Below are 19,170 nucleotides of genomic sequence, written 5' to 3'. Positions count from 1 at the left end.
AATATGGGATAGGCCTTCGCCTTGCAGTGGGTATAGTCAGGCTTATGATGATGATGATGATGATGATGATGATGGTGGTGGTGGTGGTGGTGAGACGGGACCAGGTATGAATGAGAGGCTGCGGCAGCATCACCGGTCTCTGAAACCCGACAATGGAGCCAATGTTCCAAAACACTGCCGAGAATGCCATGGTTGCTCCCCCTTGATGAACAAAGCCACCAACCCACTACTATCAACGGAGGTAAAATTAGACTAGAAAGGGAGGTTTTGGAAGCGGTAGATGTGCGCAGACTTGGGCTCTAGACGTGTTTAGTGAGCATTCTGTGGCTCTTTCAGATAAAGAGGCTCGGTTTTTGTTCAACCAGTGACGCCCACGTTATTACGCTTTTTTATTGTGTGTACGCGGTTATCTCGCCTACATTCGACGAGAGATCATCTTTGCTTGTCAAGGTTTTTCCTTTTTTTTCGTGCATGTTACGCGTAGACTCCCCCCCCGCTGATTTTAGTGCCAGGGATTTTTTCCAATAAACTTCAGTTGTTAGTTACCCCTAGTTCTGCCACTTTTCTTCTTCCTACTGTCTGCGTCGCGTTTTCTTTTCTTACACAGCTATGTCGGACCAACTGACCCAAAACTTTCCCCTGTTTAATAAAATACAAAAATACGAAACGACAAGAATTTAGAGCGGCTGCTGATTGGAAATATTTGAGAATGGACCAGGAAGGAAGGAATAATGCGCATTCAGATGGGTTTCAGCACGGAAACATTTGCAGTGCATGATAAACTGTCATTAAAAGGCGGCTGTGTATATTTTAAATGTTCGAAATTCATGCTACTGCTAAATCATGTAGTCATTGCTCTTACTCCGTTCGGTGCTAACACTCCTTACAAAACTTCATTGAATTAGTACGTCTATGTTGTCAGTACGTTTGATGCACCATCTAAGTTACACAGCAGAGGGCTCTGGAGTGTTGAAAGTGAAGAATGTTCTTAGAGTGAAGGGATTTCACACTTCATTTGAAATACTCGCACGAGCTAGCATCACACAACTATTTCAGTAACGTCATAGCCGCATTATTCAGAAATTACGCTAGTCAGCTACATTTGCACTGACTCCGTGTGTCTCGCGGACAAAACTAAAAGTGTTTAAAAAATACGTGCGTAAAACAATTTATCCTTACCAGACTATTTCGTACTGCGGCTTGGCGACCGCCCACTCGTTATTTCCTGGTTTCGCTACAGGTTGTTGTTGTATCCCGCACAAGTTTCGGTTTCGCTTCCATACACCAGTGCTTCATCATCAGCACATTTTCTCTCTCTCTTCTCTCGAGCTCACACGCTCACACTCTGACGTAAATAAAGAGCTGAGCTGCTGTCTGCGCCTGTTCGTTCCCTCCGTCCGGATACCGGACACCACAGACACTCTAACGTAAATAAAGAGTCTACCCTGAGCTGCGGCCTGCGCCGATTCGTTCCCTCCGTCCGGATACCGGACACCACAGACACTCTAACGTAAATAAAGAGTCTACCCTGAGGTGCGGCCTGCGCCGATTCGTTCCCTCCGTCCGGATACCGGACACCACAGACACTCTGACGTAAATAAAGAGCCTACCCTGAGCTGCGGTCGGCGCCTATTCGTTCCCTCCGTCCGGATACCGGACACCACAGACACTCTAACGTAAATAAAGAGTCTACCCTGAGGTGCGGCCTGCGCCGATTCGTTCCCTCCGTCCGGATACCGGACACCACAGACACTCTGACGTAAATAAAGAACTTACCCTGAGCGGCGGTCTGCGCCTATTCGTTCCCTCCGTCCGGATACCGGACACCACAGACACTCTAACGTAAATAAAGAGTCTACCCTGAGCTGCGGCCTGCGCCGATTCGTTCCCTCCGTCCGGATACCGGACACCACAGACACTCTGACGTAAATAAAGAGCCTACCCTGAGCTGCGGTCTGCGCCTATTTGTTCCCTCCGTCCGGATACCGGACACCACAGACACTCTAACGTAAATAAAGAGTCTACTCTGAGCTGCGGCCTGCGCCGATTCGTTCCCTCCGTCCGGATACCGGACACCACAGACACTCTGACGTAAATAAAGAGCCTACCCTGAGCTGCGGTCTGCGCCTATTCGTTCCCTCCGTCCGGATACCGGACACCGCAGACACTCTAACGTAAATAAAGAGTCTACCCTGAGCTGCGGCCTGCGCCGATTCGTTCCCTCCGTCCGGATACCGGACACCACAGACACTCTGACGTAAATAAAGAGCCTACCCTGAGCTGCGGTCTGCACCTATTCGTTCCCTCCGTCCGGATACCGGACACCACAGACACTCTAACGTAAAAAAAGAGTCTACCCTGAGCTGCGGCCTGCGCCGATTCGTTCCCTCCGTCCGGATACCGGACACCACAGACACTCTGACGTAAATAAAGAGCCTACCCTGAGCTGCGCTCTGCGCCTATTCGTTCCCTCCGTCCGGATACCGGACACCACAGACACTCTAACGTAAATAAAGAGTCTACCCTGAGCTGCGGGCTGCGCTGATTCGTTCCCTCCGTCCGGATACCGGACACCACAGACACTCTGACGTAAATAAAGAGCCTACCCTGAGCTGCGGTCTGCGCCTATTCGTTCCCTCCGTCCGGATACCGGACACCACAGACACTCTAACGTAAATAAAGAGTCTACCCTGTGGTGCGGCCTGCGCCGATTCGTTCCCTCCGTCCGGATACCGGACACCGCAGACTCTCTGACGTAAATAAAGAGCTTACCCTGAGCGGCGGTCTGCGCCTATTCGTTCCCTCCGTCCGGATACCGGACACCACAGTTGTAAAAGAAGAAAGTTCAATTCCAAATTACACCTTCTTCCACGTCTCTTTTCATTTAATATCTGTCTTCCATATTAAAATTGCACAATTGAGATTAAACATTTTCTTTCCAAAATTCGATTTTTGCTAAACAAGCCGTAATGCTTATCTACAGATGTTCCAAGAAATATTATGCTACGTTTTCTTTATCAACACATTGTGTAAAGAAATTATTCTCAGCTGTCAAGATTAATTCCTGTTATTTTCTTGCCAATTGGACAAATACACAACGCAAATTCCTGAAAATAAAGTTATTTTTCTTCTCGCACTGGAGTGAAAAAAATACTTTTTCATCACTCTGCCAACTGCAGTCAACCAGGTGAGTGACCTATATCTGACCCGATATAATCTTAAAGGTGCCCATTCCCAGAACATCCGATGTCGGCGTTGTAGTTCACGAAAAATCCCCAGAATGGCTCGGGCAGGTGGCAGATCATTTTTGCCGTTGGCAGCCATTGGTTTCGATCAAGGCTAAGGAAAGTCAAGTGACAAAATGTAATTACCGATTTGGTATTTACTACCAACTCGGGCCCCTCCTTTAAGACTGGAGGGTTAGCTCATTAACATGTCACGAGTTCGAAAAGGAAAGCCTGCGGCAAGGCAGGCACTTCAAGGGGCGAAGGCAGACCAGAGCATTTGCAGCGCATGTGCTTCCAAGATATCGCGAAGACCAAAGCCTGTCAGTTTCTTGCCACGTAACGTTTCTCAGACACAAGCCGAGAGAAGCGTATTTGTTTTTTGAGTGACTTCGTTTATGCAAAAAATTATCTAAAATAAACAGTATTTCAGCTACTCCTTTGTATATATGTGAATGCATGTTTTACATATGCGTTTTTTCATAACGCTAATTTTCACCATGGCAAATTTTCTCCCAGGAGCTTAGCTATATATAGGGCCAACTGTCATTAAAAAAAATGCATAAAACAACATGCAAGAAAAACAACAAAGACAAAATTACGTCACTTTTAACTCTACACGGATGCCTCTTATATAACTGAAAAAGAAAAAACAATTTTTCTTCCGCAGAAAATAATATTAACCGAAAAAGAACTGGAAGGTGCGTTGGCAAATAAACACCGAAAAAAGTCAGCTGAATTCACAGAAAATAAAAAACCGCAAACTCCAACCCCTAGCTACAACAAAAAAATCTCTATCCGTACCTTGCTCACACTCTCTCTAATTTTTCGTTTTCTTAATTACACAATTTGCTGCCGGTCCATTAGCTACCAGTACGAATTTATATTTTCGAGATCCGCAGAATCACTTTGCCGTCAGTGGGACAGAGTCGTTAATTACCTATTCTGTGCGCTGTCTGAAAGGAATGCGTCCCACTAAGTACTACCTAGCAATAGTTTCCAGTGAGCACTGGCTTTTCTATAAAGAATCCGATCGATGAGGTCATTTGTCTTCTTGATTTCGGGCCAGCAATCAAGGCCTTTGTGACGTTCCTGCTGGAAACGAAATCGTTCCGACTAATTCACGCTGAAAAACGAAGAGGCTAGTAGCGTGTCCTTTGCGGAAAATCCACTTGACAATAGTTTAAACTCGGTCTAACCCTCGGCATGCTACTGTAATTACGTTTTGCTAAAAGGTTGGGTCTTAGGCAACCGAAATGTACGTACATACAACGTATTGGCGCCCTTTGCCGACAGTATGTGAGACATGAATAGCACTTCAGAAAGGGCTCTCCAGAGTATGGTGCTCCGATGTGACAGTAGCTGCAGACATTCAATAAATAAATAAATAAATACCTTTATATTCCACGCACAACTGGAAGGTTTTTAGGCTAAAAGCTGTCTGTGCATGTTGATTGGTTGCAGGAGACCCGTCCGTGCAAAGGTGTAGGATCGCATAAGAAAAGCGCCAAAAAATCACCACATGTACAACAGATACATAGAAAGCAGAAAATCTCCATTAAATATTAAAAATATAAGAAAAAAACAATTGTGATACATATGCTTAGTAAAAATAATAAGCAAATAGTTAAGAATTAACAGTGTTAAGCAAATACATGAAATCGCAATTCAACAAAACGTGGCCAAAGCTGAGTTTCCGTACTGAGTTTTTATGTATGTTTGAAATATTTGCCAGGCTATAGGAGTGCATTTTTAATTTATATCAGTGCGAGAACGTGTATATCCAATATTTTAGAACTTCTGGCGTTTATCCTAGCACAACGCATGCCCGGAGATGCGAGACAGGAATACAATTCAGTGACAGAGGCCTACAAAATGTACTTTGTTTGCAATAACTTCAAATTGTATAAGTTGTCAACTCGGACGATGTTATGCGCTTAGAAAATGTACTTAGAGGAAGTCATGTTACCTGCATCGGCTAATGTTCGGACTCCTTTTTTTGCAGTAACAGAACCTTATTTATATTTGTTTAAGTCGTTGCTAACAATACAAAGCAACAGCGGTTAAGGAACGAAATATAATGCATTATAAATTGTCAGTTAAAAGGTATGTTACATGGCATCGAGACAGAAGGCCACACAAACAGAGAAGAGTTTCTTACATAGGCTGTCTATATCATGAAAAATATACTCCAACAGCTTTGTGGTAAACTATTTATGTTTCTTGGTCTTTGAATTTGAGCGCGAAGTTTATAAATAATGGCTCATTTTTGCACAAAATATAACTTTGGTCGTTATATGATTAATCTTTAATTTTTCCTCATTGACCATCTGAATAATTTAGTGAGCAGATCAATGCATTTTTCTATTTCATAATGAAGTTTAGAGCCTGAAAGGTGGGTAAAGCGGGCTGTGCTGTCGTCAGAGCATATTACAAAATCAATGGGAGGATTTATACTTACGATGTCATTGATATATGCGTTAAGCAAAAGGGGTCCAAATATGCTCGCTTGACGGACACGACAGTTCGCAGGCAAAATGAATGAATGGTGATGATCTAACCAGGCCTAGTACATCTGTAATATAGTCTTCAATCCCCCCCACTCTGCGTGGATTATCGCATGTTCCGTACATCTCTACATGTTTAAAGACTAATCTTATGATTTAAGCAATCAAAGGCCCTACTAAATTCAAGGGTAAAGGACGACCGAGCAGAACTTCTCGTTAAGGTTACTGTAAATAGTTTTTTTCATCGTTGATAAAGCTGTTCTTTTACATTTCGCCGCAGTGAAACCAAATTCAAACTTAGTTATTACCCTATGTTCCTGAAAAACTTAGTTACTGTTAAAAAATTACTTTTTCAGTTCTTTTTGAAAACACAGAAAATACTCGAAATGGCGTATAATTTTTTAGCTCATTTCGGTCGCTCCTTTTACAAATTTGACTTCTTAGGAGATGTATTCCGCTCAGAAAATAGCCCCTTCCAATGAGAGATTGTATCTGTGATGCAGCAAGGGAGTAATTGCGGGTAAAATATATTTCACTGGTTTTGTTCGCATATTCTTGATGCCTAGTGCGTTACAGCTGTTTATTAACATGTGTACGTTTTAGACTTCACGCTCTGAAAATAAAAGCAAAAGAAATCAGTAGGAATCTCGAAAATTAAATCTTCAAAGCATTTCTTTTTTTCAAAGTGAGCTCCGAAGTTCTATTGAGTGTGGATAAAACCAAATTATACACTTATACTATAACTTAAAAATGGAGACTGCAGTATTCTTAAATGGCGTGGCCTTCCTTATGTTGTCGTTACAGCGAGAAAACGCCATACCCTAACACAGCAAACGAAAGCAGCAATCATTCACATTGCCCAGTGATAATATAAGTGAAATGCTAAGCCAGATGACTTTAGGGAGAATCAGTTCAGACCAGGTGATTCCACCAGTCCTTCGGAAAAAAAAAGTAACGAAAACATTAAAATATTATTATTTACACTACATCATGATCATAATTGGAGCAAACACATAAAACTTATCGATAAAAGTCATAATTATTGACTGGCTTATGTAATTCTATGTTAATATTTTCTGTTGAGCCACTAACCACTTGCAGATCGGCGACAATAAGGGAGCTTATGCGCTTCCTCAAAAGGTTCGTAGTGGCAAATTAAAACACTAAATATAGCGATCCACGGAGACTTAAGTGCTAAATGAAATGGCAGGCAGCCTCGTACACAAACGTGAACAATAAACAGTGGTTTGTCAAACTATCATTGAGTAAAAACATTTTGTGATCGTTAACGTCTTACTGAAGACACCAATGTGGAAGATATATAGGGCGACATATCATAAAAAATATTACCACCAAAACAAGATAAATATACAGGATATGCTATCAACCGCATCCTAAATTCATGCAGAAGTGTTGAAATGCTTTAGAAATATTTAACCTACGTTTTAACCCACAGAACATACGGCAGCATAGCTTGCTACAAGCATAAAATGATTATTTTTCAAGTTTTTTCTCCTTGTATATGTTTTGATAAATCCTCTGAGCAAGCCCTACCATTTAGAAAAATATCCTTCATAACAAGTATTACATATCTGCCTACAAAAACGATATATCCAAACGCAAAAGCAATTTTTGCACGAGGAGTCTGGCAAGCATATCTCGAAGAATAAACTCGGTAGATACTCCTCGTGAAAAGCGACGGCCACGCCACTGGTGGCGGAGTTTAAAGTAAATCGTGGAGCAGAGCCCGCTGCTATCCATGTGTTTCTATATGGTCCTCTCATCATCCATTCGGTTTCCTACGGCGTTTGCATCGTTGCATAAACAGCATCCGCTGCCAATGCACTGAAGTTATTTTTTCCTTGGGTAAATGTTCAAAAGCTATACAATATGCGCTGCATATTGTATTTACACAGCAGTTTACATTAGGTAGCGAAATACTGGAAGTAGTAGGCGAATATGTCTACTTAGGACAGGTAGTAACCGCAGATCCGGACCACGAAAAGGAAATAACAAGAAGAATACGATTCGGATGGAGCGCACTTGGCAAGCACTCGCAGATTACGACTAGCAGCTTACCGGTATCGCTCAAGAGGAAAGTATACAACAGTTGCATCTTGCCTGTACTCAGCTATGGGGCTGAAACGTGGAGGCTAACCAATAGAGTTCTACTTAAGTTGAGGACAACCCAGAGGGCTATGGAACGAAAAATGGTAGGGGTAACATTAAGAGATAGAAAGCGTGCAGAGCGGGTCAGAGAAATAACTCAAGTTACAGACATTCTAGTAGAAATTAAGAAGAAATGGACATGGGCAGGACATGTAGTGCGAAGAGAGGATAACCGATGGTCGCTGAGGGTAACAAACTGGATTCCAAGAGAAGGAAAGCGTAGCAGGGGGCGGCAGAAAGTTAGGTGGGCGGATGAGATTAAGAAGTTCACAGGGGTCAAGTGGATGCAGCTAGCACAGACCCGGGTTAAGTGGAGAAATATGGGAGAGGTCTTCGCCCTGCAGTGGGCATAATCAGGCTGCTGCTGCTGCTGATGGTGATGATTGTATTTACTCGTCCCAACTTGGCATGCAATACTACTGAGAGCGTGCTGTTCGAGTTTACTTCTTGTTAACAAGCCTCTTGTCATTCCTGTCCTATATTTCGATATGAAAGTACTTCAAACAATATCGGTTGATCATCGTAAATTTTCTGGCGATCACTATCCTTCGCGTTTGGGAACAGAAAAAAAAATTTTGTCCCGGGCTTAAGCCAGTAATAGTTCATTTAATTTGTACAGGGCTGCATATTTGGCGACGATTAAATTTTGAAACCATTATTGTAGGCAGAGAAATCAATGTAAATGCAGATATGATGAGCATCAGGTACAAGATGCATTGAATAAATGACGTGTTCGAAGCGCACGGTACATGCATGTAATTGACTGTAAGCGGTTCTTGTTAAAATCTGTACCTTTAAATAGTTTGCCTTTTACGCATAAGCTTTATGAAAGTTGTAAGCGCTCGCTTTGTCACCCATTTTCGGCTCTATACGCCATTAAACGTCCATTGTCATTATCCAATCCTTCGTTACGGCTAAGCCCGTCTAGGATGCTTTAAACATCGGGGCGCGTAAGCATCACCTATTCAGATAAGAACTCAATTGCGTTGGCGGACTCCAGTAACATTGCAAATTTAGTAGGTATACCTTTATTCAGCTTGAACCATTGAGTCCACGAATTATGAGCGTGTTTCTGCCCTGCAACACGAAAGTCCTGGGTTCGACTTCCGCCCCGATTCCGATTTGACTCAGCTTTCATTTTCGTTCAATTATCTTTCTTTAGTTACGGAACCTCCTTGATAAATTTAGCTTGAATCCGAACATTTTAAACTGCGGCTCGATTTACCACCGAGATTTTTCGTTCAAGACCAACGACTAGGACGACGAATTTTCTGCGGCACGCGATCCATAGCAACATCACAATAAAGTCTGGGGAATTCGATCGATGTAGTGCTATGCGTATAAGAAGTGGTACTGGCACGGTGTAACGGCGGTGGCGCAGATTGTCTCATACATTGGATCAAGGCCCGTCAACACGAACACATATTAAAAAACCTTTTAAAGCAAAGGCCATAAATGAAAAAGAAAAAAAAACAGCGATTACTTTAATAAAGTAATTGATCAGTCATTGCAGCACATTCAAAGTAAAGGAGGAGGAAGATGAGGAGGAAAGGCAGGGAGGTTAACCCGTAAAAGCAACTGGTTTGGTACCCTGAACTGGGGGAGAGGGTGAGTGGATATATATAGTTGTGCGAGAGGGGTGATTGAAGTTAGTACAGTCACATCCCAGACATGCCACATCACATCACGTCACAGTCATATGACTTAACATAACAGCAAAGTCATAGTATTTCGATTAGGCCTGTGCTTTTCATAGAGCGGAGCAGTGCCTGGGATGCCTTCACCGCAGACGATCGCCGTGGCCAGGGACCTAAAATCGTAATTTCAGTCAATGGGCGTCCATTTATATGCTCCAGCGTACGGCACAGACACACTAGCATTAAATTCACTTGTCAGTCGTCGCAATTAAAAGTCGGCTTTCTGGACACCACGTTGTCAGTGGAAAATGGGAACCTAAAACGTTTTTGTACAGAAAGCCAACGGATAAGCAACAATAACTAGATTTTACGAGTCATCCGAGACATTGCAAGCAAGGAATATTTATAGGACAGGCGGCACGGCTTAGAAGAATATGTAGCGATGATGGCGACTACCTAAACGAACTACATTCATTGAAAGCAACACGAATACAGAGAAACTATCCCGGTAAATCGCTTAATACGGCCCTCGAAAAATCAAGCACTTTAAAGCGCAACAATATGCTCACGAAACGACCAAAGGCCTACAGTGAACGCCAGCCTTCTTTTGTAACTAAATACTCCAATGCCTTTCTAAACATAAACAATATTCTGCGGAAATACCATACAATGCTAACGTGTGATGAACGTCTCAAGAAAATATTTCCGGAGGTACCAAGGGTAACATACAAACGTAACGCAAACTTAGAGATATTCTTGTACATTCTAAACACGACAACAAGCATTCACTACAACCACACCCTTGCTCTCAACCTATAGATGCAAGACGTGCAGTCATATGCAAAAAGACACCACGGTTAAAAGCAAGGCAAGCGATTTCACTTTTCACATAAATCAGGCTTTAACTGAATATCTTCAAACGCTATCTACCGTCTAGAATGCTCTTTTTGTCATAAACACTAAATCGGAGAGATAGGGCAACCAATGAATCTACGGCTTAATGGACATCGGGCAGACGCAGGCAAAAACCTCCCGAAAGCAGTTTCCCAGCATTTCAATCAGAAAGACCATAAGTTTGAATTTTTCAGGTACTGGACGCTGGGCGGCTCTTCCTACGCTTTACCGATGGTGCTCTACGGATGATTGCCTTGGCAGCTTCCTTGCCTCTTCCGTGTGCCTGGCACTTATCGCTACGCCGATTTTACAGTTTTCTGCAGAATTTCATGGACGTGCTGCCCCGTGTCATCGTCTGAGGATAACCGAAGTGGGCGTGTCTGGCACCCACACTGAGCGCCACCGGAACTATCGCTTACCTGCAGCCGTGCGAAACACGTATCTTCACATTCTGGCAGCAGCAGCGGACCCGCACACAAGAGTATCAAGATACTGTCTTCAATTTTTCAGGTTGGAGCTTGTTCGTGTGCTTTATTTTAAACGACATGGTGACCTTGCCGTCGCTGCTGCTGCCAGGTGTGTTGTATTGTGATTTTTGTCGTCTCTGGACCTAACTTTGTCGGGTGCTTTCACTGAGCTGCTCAGCGCGAAAATGGCCAGTGCAAATGGCGCCCAAGGTTTCAGGGCTCTCGGAGATAAGCCTCGAGGGAGCATTAAGGATGTAGCGAATGCCCTTACCAAACTTCTAATTAAACTTGATTTTTTTGCATCCGACATGAAAAGCAGCGTCGAAAATATGGGCGGCTCAGGTACTGAAATTGGCGCTGAGCTCTCTGGCATTAAAGGATCAAATGACTTTATGAATGAGGGGTTCGAAAACTTCAAAACAGATGTGGATGGGTTTCGTCGTGAGCTTGCGGAAGTCAAAAAACAAAATGAGCAGTATCAGAAAGTAAACGAGCTTCTGTGAGAGAAACTGCAAGAGACAAAAAAAGAGATAGTAGAACTAAAGCAGTTCCCTAGGAACATAAATCTTGAGATCAAGGGACGTCCAATCGCTTCGAATGAGGACCTTGTCAGCTCTGTTGAGAAGGTGGCTTCTTGCCTGGGTGTCGAACTTGCCGAGTCTGACATTGATGTAGTGCATAGAGTGCGCTCTAAAGATAAAGACAATCCAAACGTGATGGTCAAGTTTATCACAAGGTCCATCCGAGATAAAGTGCTCAATGCTGCAAAAAAAGACCAAACTGAACACAATACTTCTTGGGTTTCAAGAACAAGAACCCTTGTTTGTTAATGAGCACCTGTGCGTTGAGAACAAAGTACTACTATCTAAAGCAAAGAAAGCAGCTAAATACCAGAAATGGAAGTTTGTCTGGTTGTCACAAGGAAACATTTTGATGCGTAGGGCAGAAAACTCCACTGTTCTGCACATCGCAAGTGAAGATGACTTGACCGACGTCGTGTGACTGTTCTTTTATTTTTCTCTCTGTCGTTTAGTTCTTAGCATGACCTTTGTTTTGCTGTTTCTTTTCACATGGCTTTTACGTTTCAACAAGTTGACGATTTGATGCGTGATAAAAGCTTTTCAATTTTGCATCGTAACTTGCGCAGCATACGAAGCATCCTAAATAGCTTGATTGCACATTTGGCAAGGTATAAATCCGTTTTTGATGTCATAGCCTTGACTGAAACTTGGCTCAAGCGTGACGAAGCAGTCTCTTTCCCGGGTTATAAATTTTTATCCCAGCCACGCGATACTCGGGAAAGGGGAGGTGGTGTACGGATTTGTCAAGGATAGTGTCTCCTACCAGTGGCGTCTATTAGTTTTGAATGCATTGAAACCCTATTCATAAAACTTCAGGATGGTTTGATGGTTGGTGTGGTGGTGTATCGGCCACCAAACACATCAATAACGCAGTTCCTTGAGAAGTTTGAAATGATCCTTACAGAATGCTTTCTTGGGCATCACTTTAATATTATAATAATGGACGATTTTAATTTATATTTAACACATGGCGTACAGAGCAGCTACACTTTCCTTCTGGAATCATTTGCCTTACGTAACCTTATTACAGAACCTAACCACGGTATAAGTACTTCAAGTACTCTAATAGATCCCGCCCTCTGTAATATTGTCCCAGGTGTGCTGGCTGGTACCTGCGCTGAAGTGGTAGCCGACCATTCACCTATTTTTCTTATAATAGAAAAATACCTGCCTCCTCAAGTGCAGTCAGCACAGTGTAAAATTCGTAGTAGAATCAACTATGCAGCACTAAGTGAGATATTAGAACGAACCGACTTCACTACGATGTATGATGAAAACGTCAAAATTGAGTGTAAGAACTTTTTAGATGTCCTTAAAAATGCCATCGAACAGAGCTCTCAGCCGTACACTAATAAATACAGCCAGCCAACGTGTCCTTGGATGAATACTGAAATATTAGCCGTGTTAGAAGATAAGGACAAATGGTATCACAAATGGAACCAGTTGAGATCAAACCAGTACTACCTAACCCAGTTTAAGCAATGCAGGAACTTGTAAGTGTCTCTTATGAGAAAAAGAAAAAAGGAATATTATTCATCCCTGGTGCAACAGGCGCATGGAAATAAAAAAAAGAATTGGGACATAGTGAACAACGCAATCGGCCTGCGATCCAGTGCAGCGACACTTCCTGAGACAGTTGACGAAGACACCGCTGAATCATTTATTACCTATTTTACTTCCATTGGGCCTACGATTGCCGCACAGATTCATGCTGACGCACCTACGGCGAAGATGCTGGAGCGTGTTAACAACACGTTTGCTCTGCCTGACATAGAAATAGAAGAAATAAACGCTGCAGTCGGCAGCCTTTCAGCCGGCAAGGCGGCAGGACCTGATGCAATACCCGTTAGACTGATACAAAACAACATTGGTATAGCAGCAATCCATCTACTACATATTTTTAACCACTCATTGGCAGATGGGATATATCATGACGATTTGAAGGTTGTAAAGGTTGTACCTATTTATAAAAGCGGTGAGTGATCTGATTTGCGAAACTACAGACCAATATGGGTGTTAAATGCAGTTAATACAGTTTTTGAAAAAGTGTTTGTAAACGTATACAAAGTTTTCTAGATAAGTATAAGATTATATGTCAGAATCAGCACGGCGTCAGGCCGCAAAGGTCAACGTCAACCGCAGTTGTTGTTCTCACACAACTGATAAATACTGCCCTGCATAACATCAAACTGGCCATAGTAGTATGTTTAGACATATCAAAAGCCTTTGATGCAGTTGATCACACAATACTACAACAAAAATTGGAAGCTTACGGTTTCAGAGAGAAAATTTGTGATCTAATTAATAGCTATTTTTCAGGACGGAAACAATATGTTGTCGTGAACAATTTAACCTCACTACCGCAAAGCGTTAGTCTAGGTGTGCCGCTGGGTTGGGCCGCTATTCTTTTCCCTGTATATTAATGACCTTCCATCAACGTTGAAATATTCAAAAGCTGTAATATATGCCGATCACACCGCATTACTTTTTACAGGTGAAAATTTAGAGGTACTTAAATGTATCAATAATGAAGAGCTTAATCAAGTTTCGCCGTGGTTTAAAAGTAATCGGCTAACCCTTAATACTGAGAAAATAAAGTACACCGTATTTCACTCGCGCAGGAGGAACATGAACTACGAACCTATATCTCTAACTATCGACAACACGAATCTGCTGAGGGCACCCCAATACAAGTATCTTGGTGTCCTGTTCACGTCAGATATGCACTGGAAAGAACAAATCAATAACATTTGCTCCAAATTAGCTTATGGTTGTCATGTTTTACTAAGGGCCAGAGACTGCTTTGGTCTTCCAATTTTACGCCTCCTGTATTTCGCCTTTGTGCACAGTCAGTTGTCCTATTGTCTGGAAACATGGGGTGGTACATATAAAACATACCTAGATCTTGTTTCTCGCCTTCAAAAACGAGCTGTTCGTATGATAGCTTATTCAAGTAGCACATACCCCAGGAGGACACTTTTTCAGCAGCTTCGCATCTTACTGCTATCAATGGCATATAAACTGAAGATAGCTGAAATAGTAAACACTAATAAAATCTAACAACCCCCTGTCCCTTAGTTTATTTAGATTACCAATAAAACAAACAAGAGCTGCAACTAACAACCCATTTTTTTACCACAGTGTTATAATATGTACGGCCGGAGACTCCTAGAATATAGTGGAGCCCATGTGTGGAATGAAGTTCCAAATGAAGTTAAGAAAAAGAATTACTTTTCGGAATCTTTAAAACACTATCTAATTTTCACGAAACTGTCAGAATAAATTGATTGTGTATGTTAATTTTGAAGTTTTTCTGTACAAGGTCTGCAGTAACATTGTACTTGTTTTTCATTTGGACCCATTACTATAGCCTTAAAGGCTTTGGGTCCAACCAACTGTTCGTGTACAGTATTTTAGCACAAATAAAGAAAATAAAGGCCAAAAAAATTGAATTATATATTCTCCAGTCAGGCTTTACATCTGCAAGGACAGAAAATATAGAGAAGCATCTCTAATTCATAAATTTAAAACATTGGAACTAGCAGGAATAAATATATCTAAGGGAACATTAGAATCCCTTAGATAAATTCCCTCTGCATCACAACTACTCAGGAAAGCAATCCCACATAGCATTAATTGTACAGTATTCACAACGCATGTACACTCTATTCCCTTCCACAATAGCATAGCATTATACGTTCGTCAACACATTTCCTCCTTATCACTTGCTGCTTGAATTTGTCCTCAAACATTTTTTTTACTATTTTGTCATGTTAGCTGCGGTTCCCTGTGCGGTTATTATCCTGGAACTTTGTACTTCTCCCCCCCCCCCCCCTTTGCAAAAAGTTTTAAGGATTGTCCCCCTTAGGTATATTCCTCATTAGGGCCCTTCGCAAAGCCTGTCCCTTTGTAAGGTGTATCTGCACCAAATCCGCCTAAGTGGTGTCTAATCACCTACCCGGCATTGCGGGTTCTTCCTAGTACAGCCGATTTTACTTCTTTCGCAGGCCACAGGATCTCTGGTTCCAGGTTGAAATACATATTTAGGATTATTTTTTTTTCTCAGTTGTGGTTCACTGTGCAGTTATTATCCTGCGACTTTGTACTGCCGCCCTCCCCCCTACCTTTTAGGAATTGCCCTCCTAGATATATTCCTTATCAGGGCCCTTTGCATAATCTGTCCCTTTGTAAGGTGTATCTGCACCAAACGCGCTTAAGTGGTGACTAATCACCTATCCTGGTACTGCCGCTTTTACCTCTTTTCCAGGCCACAGAATCCCTGGTTCCAGGCTGATAAAACATACTGAAGATTTTTTTTTCTCTTTTTTATTATTTCTTTCTTCTTTTTCTTTTTTCTTGCACTTCATGACCCAGTTTCTTCTCACCCAATCTCTCTTCCCCACACCTTCAACCTACTTTCTTTGCACCCACTTTCCCCTCCCCAGCTTTTCTTCCTTCGGAAGCAAAAGCGTATTTAAACCTTTGCCAGCGATGATCGCTATGCCCAGACGAAGGCAAGTCCACAAGTCTAAACGTTGGCTCATCTGCGAACTGAGGCGTACCCCATTTACCTCTGTTCAGTTCTTCTTAATACTCACTGTATATGGGGCACTGACAAAGAATGTGGCCTATAGATTCGTCGCACCCACAGTTTGTATATGCAGGGCTGTCTGCCATGCCTATCATAAAAGAATACGAGTTTGTGAATGCTACAGCAACCCACAGGCGGCACAACAAAGTTTCTTCGCGTCGGGGTAGACCAGGCGGAAGTCGAAGCTTCAGGTCAGGGTCACAGTAAAGCAGGGCTCAAAAACTAATCTGGTCATTTAGCGGTTGTTTGTATACGAGGAACCTGGCGCGTGCACGCATTCGTTTCTCCCGGAGGGCCGCTGCATCATCAACGTTTTTCCTTCTAGACAAAGGCCAACCTTATCCTTATGCTCCAGGCCACCGCGGAAAAAATCGGAAGAAGCCGACAACAAAATCGGCCCAGTGAACATAGGTAATCCTCGCTATGATGCATGAGCAGCCGCTGCTTGTATCCCGGAACGAGATTTGAAAATGACCTCAACGCGGCTCTAAGTGGTGCACCTGGAGGCGGTGCACGGGGATTATACTTCCTCACAGTGCTATGCAAATATAGATAGATACGGTGGTAGAAGTATTTTATAACATTACGTTTCCTAATTCTGGGAATTAGATACTTTGTTATTGCAAAAGTCACTTGACACGGGACATGAGAGATGAATTCACGAGGGAGAATATTCTCGTGAAGTGTAAGGTTGCCCATTTTCTATTAACGATCATCTTAATGAAAACCTTATCGGCAATGGACAAAAAGGTTATCACTCAGTAATGCGCAATTTCATAGCGACCTATGTTTAATGAATATTTTGACGTTAGCCTTCTTGTAATATTTTTGAATGCTTGGGGCTTGCGGCCCTGCTTATGCCGGGCTGCCAACGTTAAAACAAAATATACCCACCGTTCTCCTGCTGTGATATTCCAGCAACCATTCTAAAAAAGGACTCTGAGGTCGTTAGAGAAATAGCAACTGTCATTGCAATCAGCGGAAAACAAACCTCCTAGGCTTATTCGATGATTTACTGCATGGCGTGCATGAAAACAGTTTTCTGAATCCCTGTCACGTATGCATAATCTTGCATCTCGATAACGCCAGTAAGTTTCTCTTCGTGCTTAAAAAGCAAATGTGTTTTCACCAGTCTAGGTTTTAGCTGCCCTATGTTCGAATTCTTGCTGAATGAAAAGGTGGAGTTGCACGCCGGACAAATGGCTAAAGAGCGCTTCAGCGTCGAGGAAGAGTTATTGTTTACGCACGTTTGACTGTTTACCGGCTATTACCATCTAAATGGCGTCATAATGTTTTGAATAAATTTCCATCTATTCAGCAGCAATATTGAACTGAATTGCACTGAATGTTTGGAAACTTTTGAAGTTCCGTTTATTTCAATTACTGAGTAAATGAATGAAATTGAGGAACCACAGGAATGCGGCCATGTGCAGACGTGCTGAAGAAACAGAATCATAAATAGGAGTGCTATTCATTAGTCCTGGCCTTCTACCTATGTGACCTAATGGCTCAGAAGGAAGTCAGCTGAGAATACCAGACAACTGGGAATAAAATTCAGCAGCCATACCATATAACGATTGATTTCTTTCACTCTAAAAGCCAATCTTGTTCTTGTTTCTCTGAAGGGTTGCGATACATCGACGATAACCGAAGATGAAACCAGTAACCCCTACTGCATTCTCATATAAACGTTTTTTTTGTTTCATAAATAGATAAATAAATAAAATACCATTTACCTTTCATAAATAAAAAGTAGATGGTGGCCGCCCACTGATGGGAAATCATGTTACATTGATTAATACTGATTTTAGGTTATAACGACGCTTTACCTTGGCCTTCATTTGCGTGTTACGTGGTACCCTTTATTCGAGTCATTTTACAAGCCAGGAAATCACCGTACAAGAGCTCATCGCTTCCGGTTTTGTTAAGCAAAACAAAATATACGAAAGGAACACAAAACAGGACGTGTTCGCCGAGATCTCAATTTCTCGCACTATAGCAAATACCCGCAGGCTGTACAGCAGAATTGATTAACGTTCATTTTGTGAAGTAACGCAAAACCGATAATGTTCACGTTGTGTGGCCTCTGTCTGTTGTCTGCTTTCTGCTGGCCTCAAGATGCACGATCATGTCGTGCGCTTCATGTCTTGAAAGTCGCCTCTTTGTTTAAAGAAAGGAAATTGTCAAGTAAATCTCTTTTGTCATACTAAAAAATAGAACTTTCTGACGGTTTTGGACTGTTTTATGTGATCTTAATATATTTTCTACGCCTGGTTTTTTTTTATGCTCATTGAACTAGTGTGTCGTATTAATTATTTTCTCTCTAGTAATCGCCCTCTCGCGGCCCCTGTAATGCTTCTTCGCACCTTAAGGACATTAAAATAAATACCAAAGAAACGCTGAACGGTCTTCATGCAAAAACTGAGCATACGGCGCCAATCTTGTCCGCTTAGTGTCTCGAAGGTTGAAAATACACCTTTGTTTAATGCAGAAAGGATATTGTGAGACAAAACTATTCTCCCATCAAGATAAAATAATACGAATGTTTGGATGGTTTTTGAAAGTTTCATGTGATTTTAATGTTTTCTATGCCTGCCTTGTACTTATTGCATTTTTGTGTACAATTATTATTTCGCTGTTGTACCCCACGCACCCCCCCCCCCCCCCCCCCGGCTTTTGTAGTGCCACTTCATGCTTTAGGGCATTTTAATAAATATAAAAGAATTATTCAACCGGATTCCCCCCAGAGCCCCCATAAAAGCGCACGGCAAAATACTCAGCCTCTCCAGTAAGGTAAGACAGCTTGAATATCTTCACGCCAAAAAAAAAAAAAATATGCGGCGCAAGTAGCCTTATGGGTGACCTCATCAAAAACAATTCTCTATATGCTCAGATGGAGACCAAGCCCCGCGGAGTTTCGTGCTTTGGGGCATCATAATAAATATAGAAGTATTATTCAACCGACTTTCTCCCACAGCCCATAAAAGCGCACGGCAAAATACTCAGCCTCTCCCGTAAGGCAAGGCAGCTGAATGGTCTTGATGTAAAAAAAAAAAAAAAAGAAAACTCTATATGCTCAGAAAGAGGCCGAGCCCCGTCG

At 42.2% G+C, this 19,170-nt stretch overlaps 1 pseudogene; it reads left to right on the top strand.

Annotated features, from left to right (window-relative positions):
• Positions 1-11,083: 11,083 nt before the first annotated feature.
• On the top strand, positions 11,084-11,900 carry LOC146173824 (uncharacterized; annotated as a pseudogene).
• Positions 11,901-19,170: the final 7,270 nt, after the last annotated feature.

This window comes from Amblyomma maculatum, chromosome 11, assembly GCF_055883805.1.
Source record: "Amblyomma maculatum isolate TAMU_Amacu chromosome 11, ASM5588380v1, whole genome shotgun sequence".
NCBI lineage: Eukaryota > Metazoa > Arthropoda > Arachnida > Ixodida > Ixodidae > Amblyomma > Amblyomma maculatum.
The sequence above is the reverse complement of the archived record's forward strand: the minus strand, read 5'-3'. Positions and strand labels throughout refer to the sequence as shown.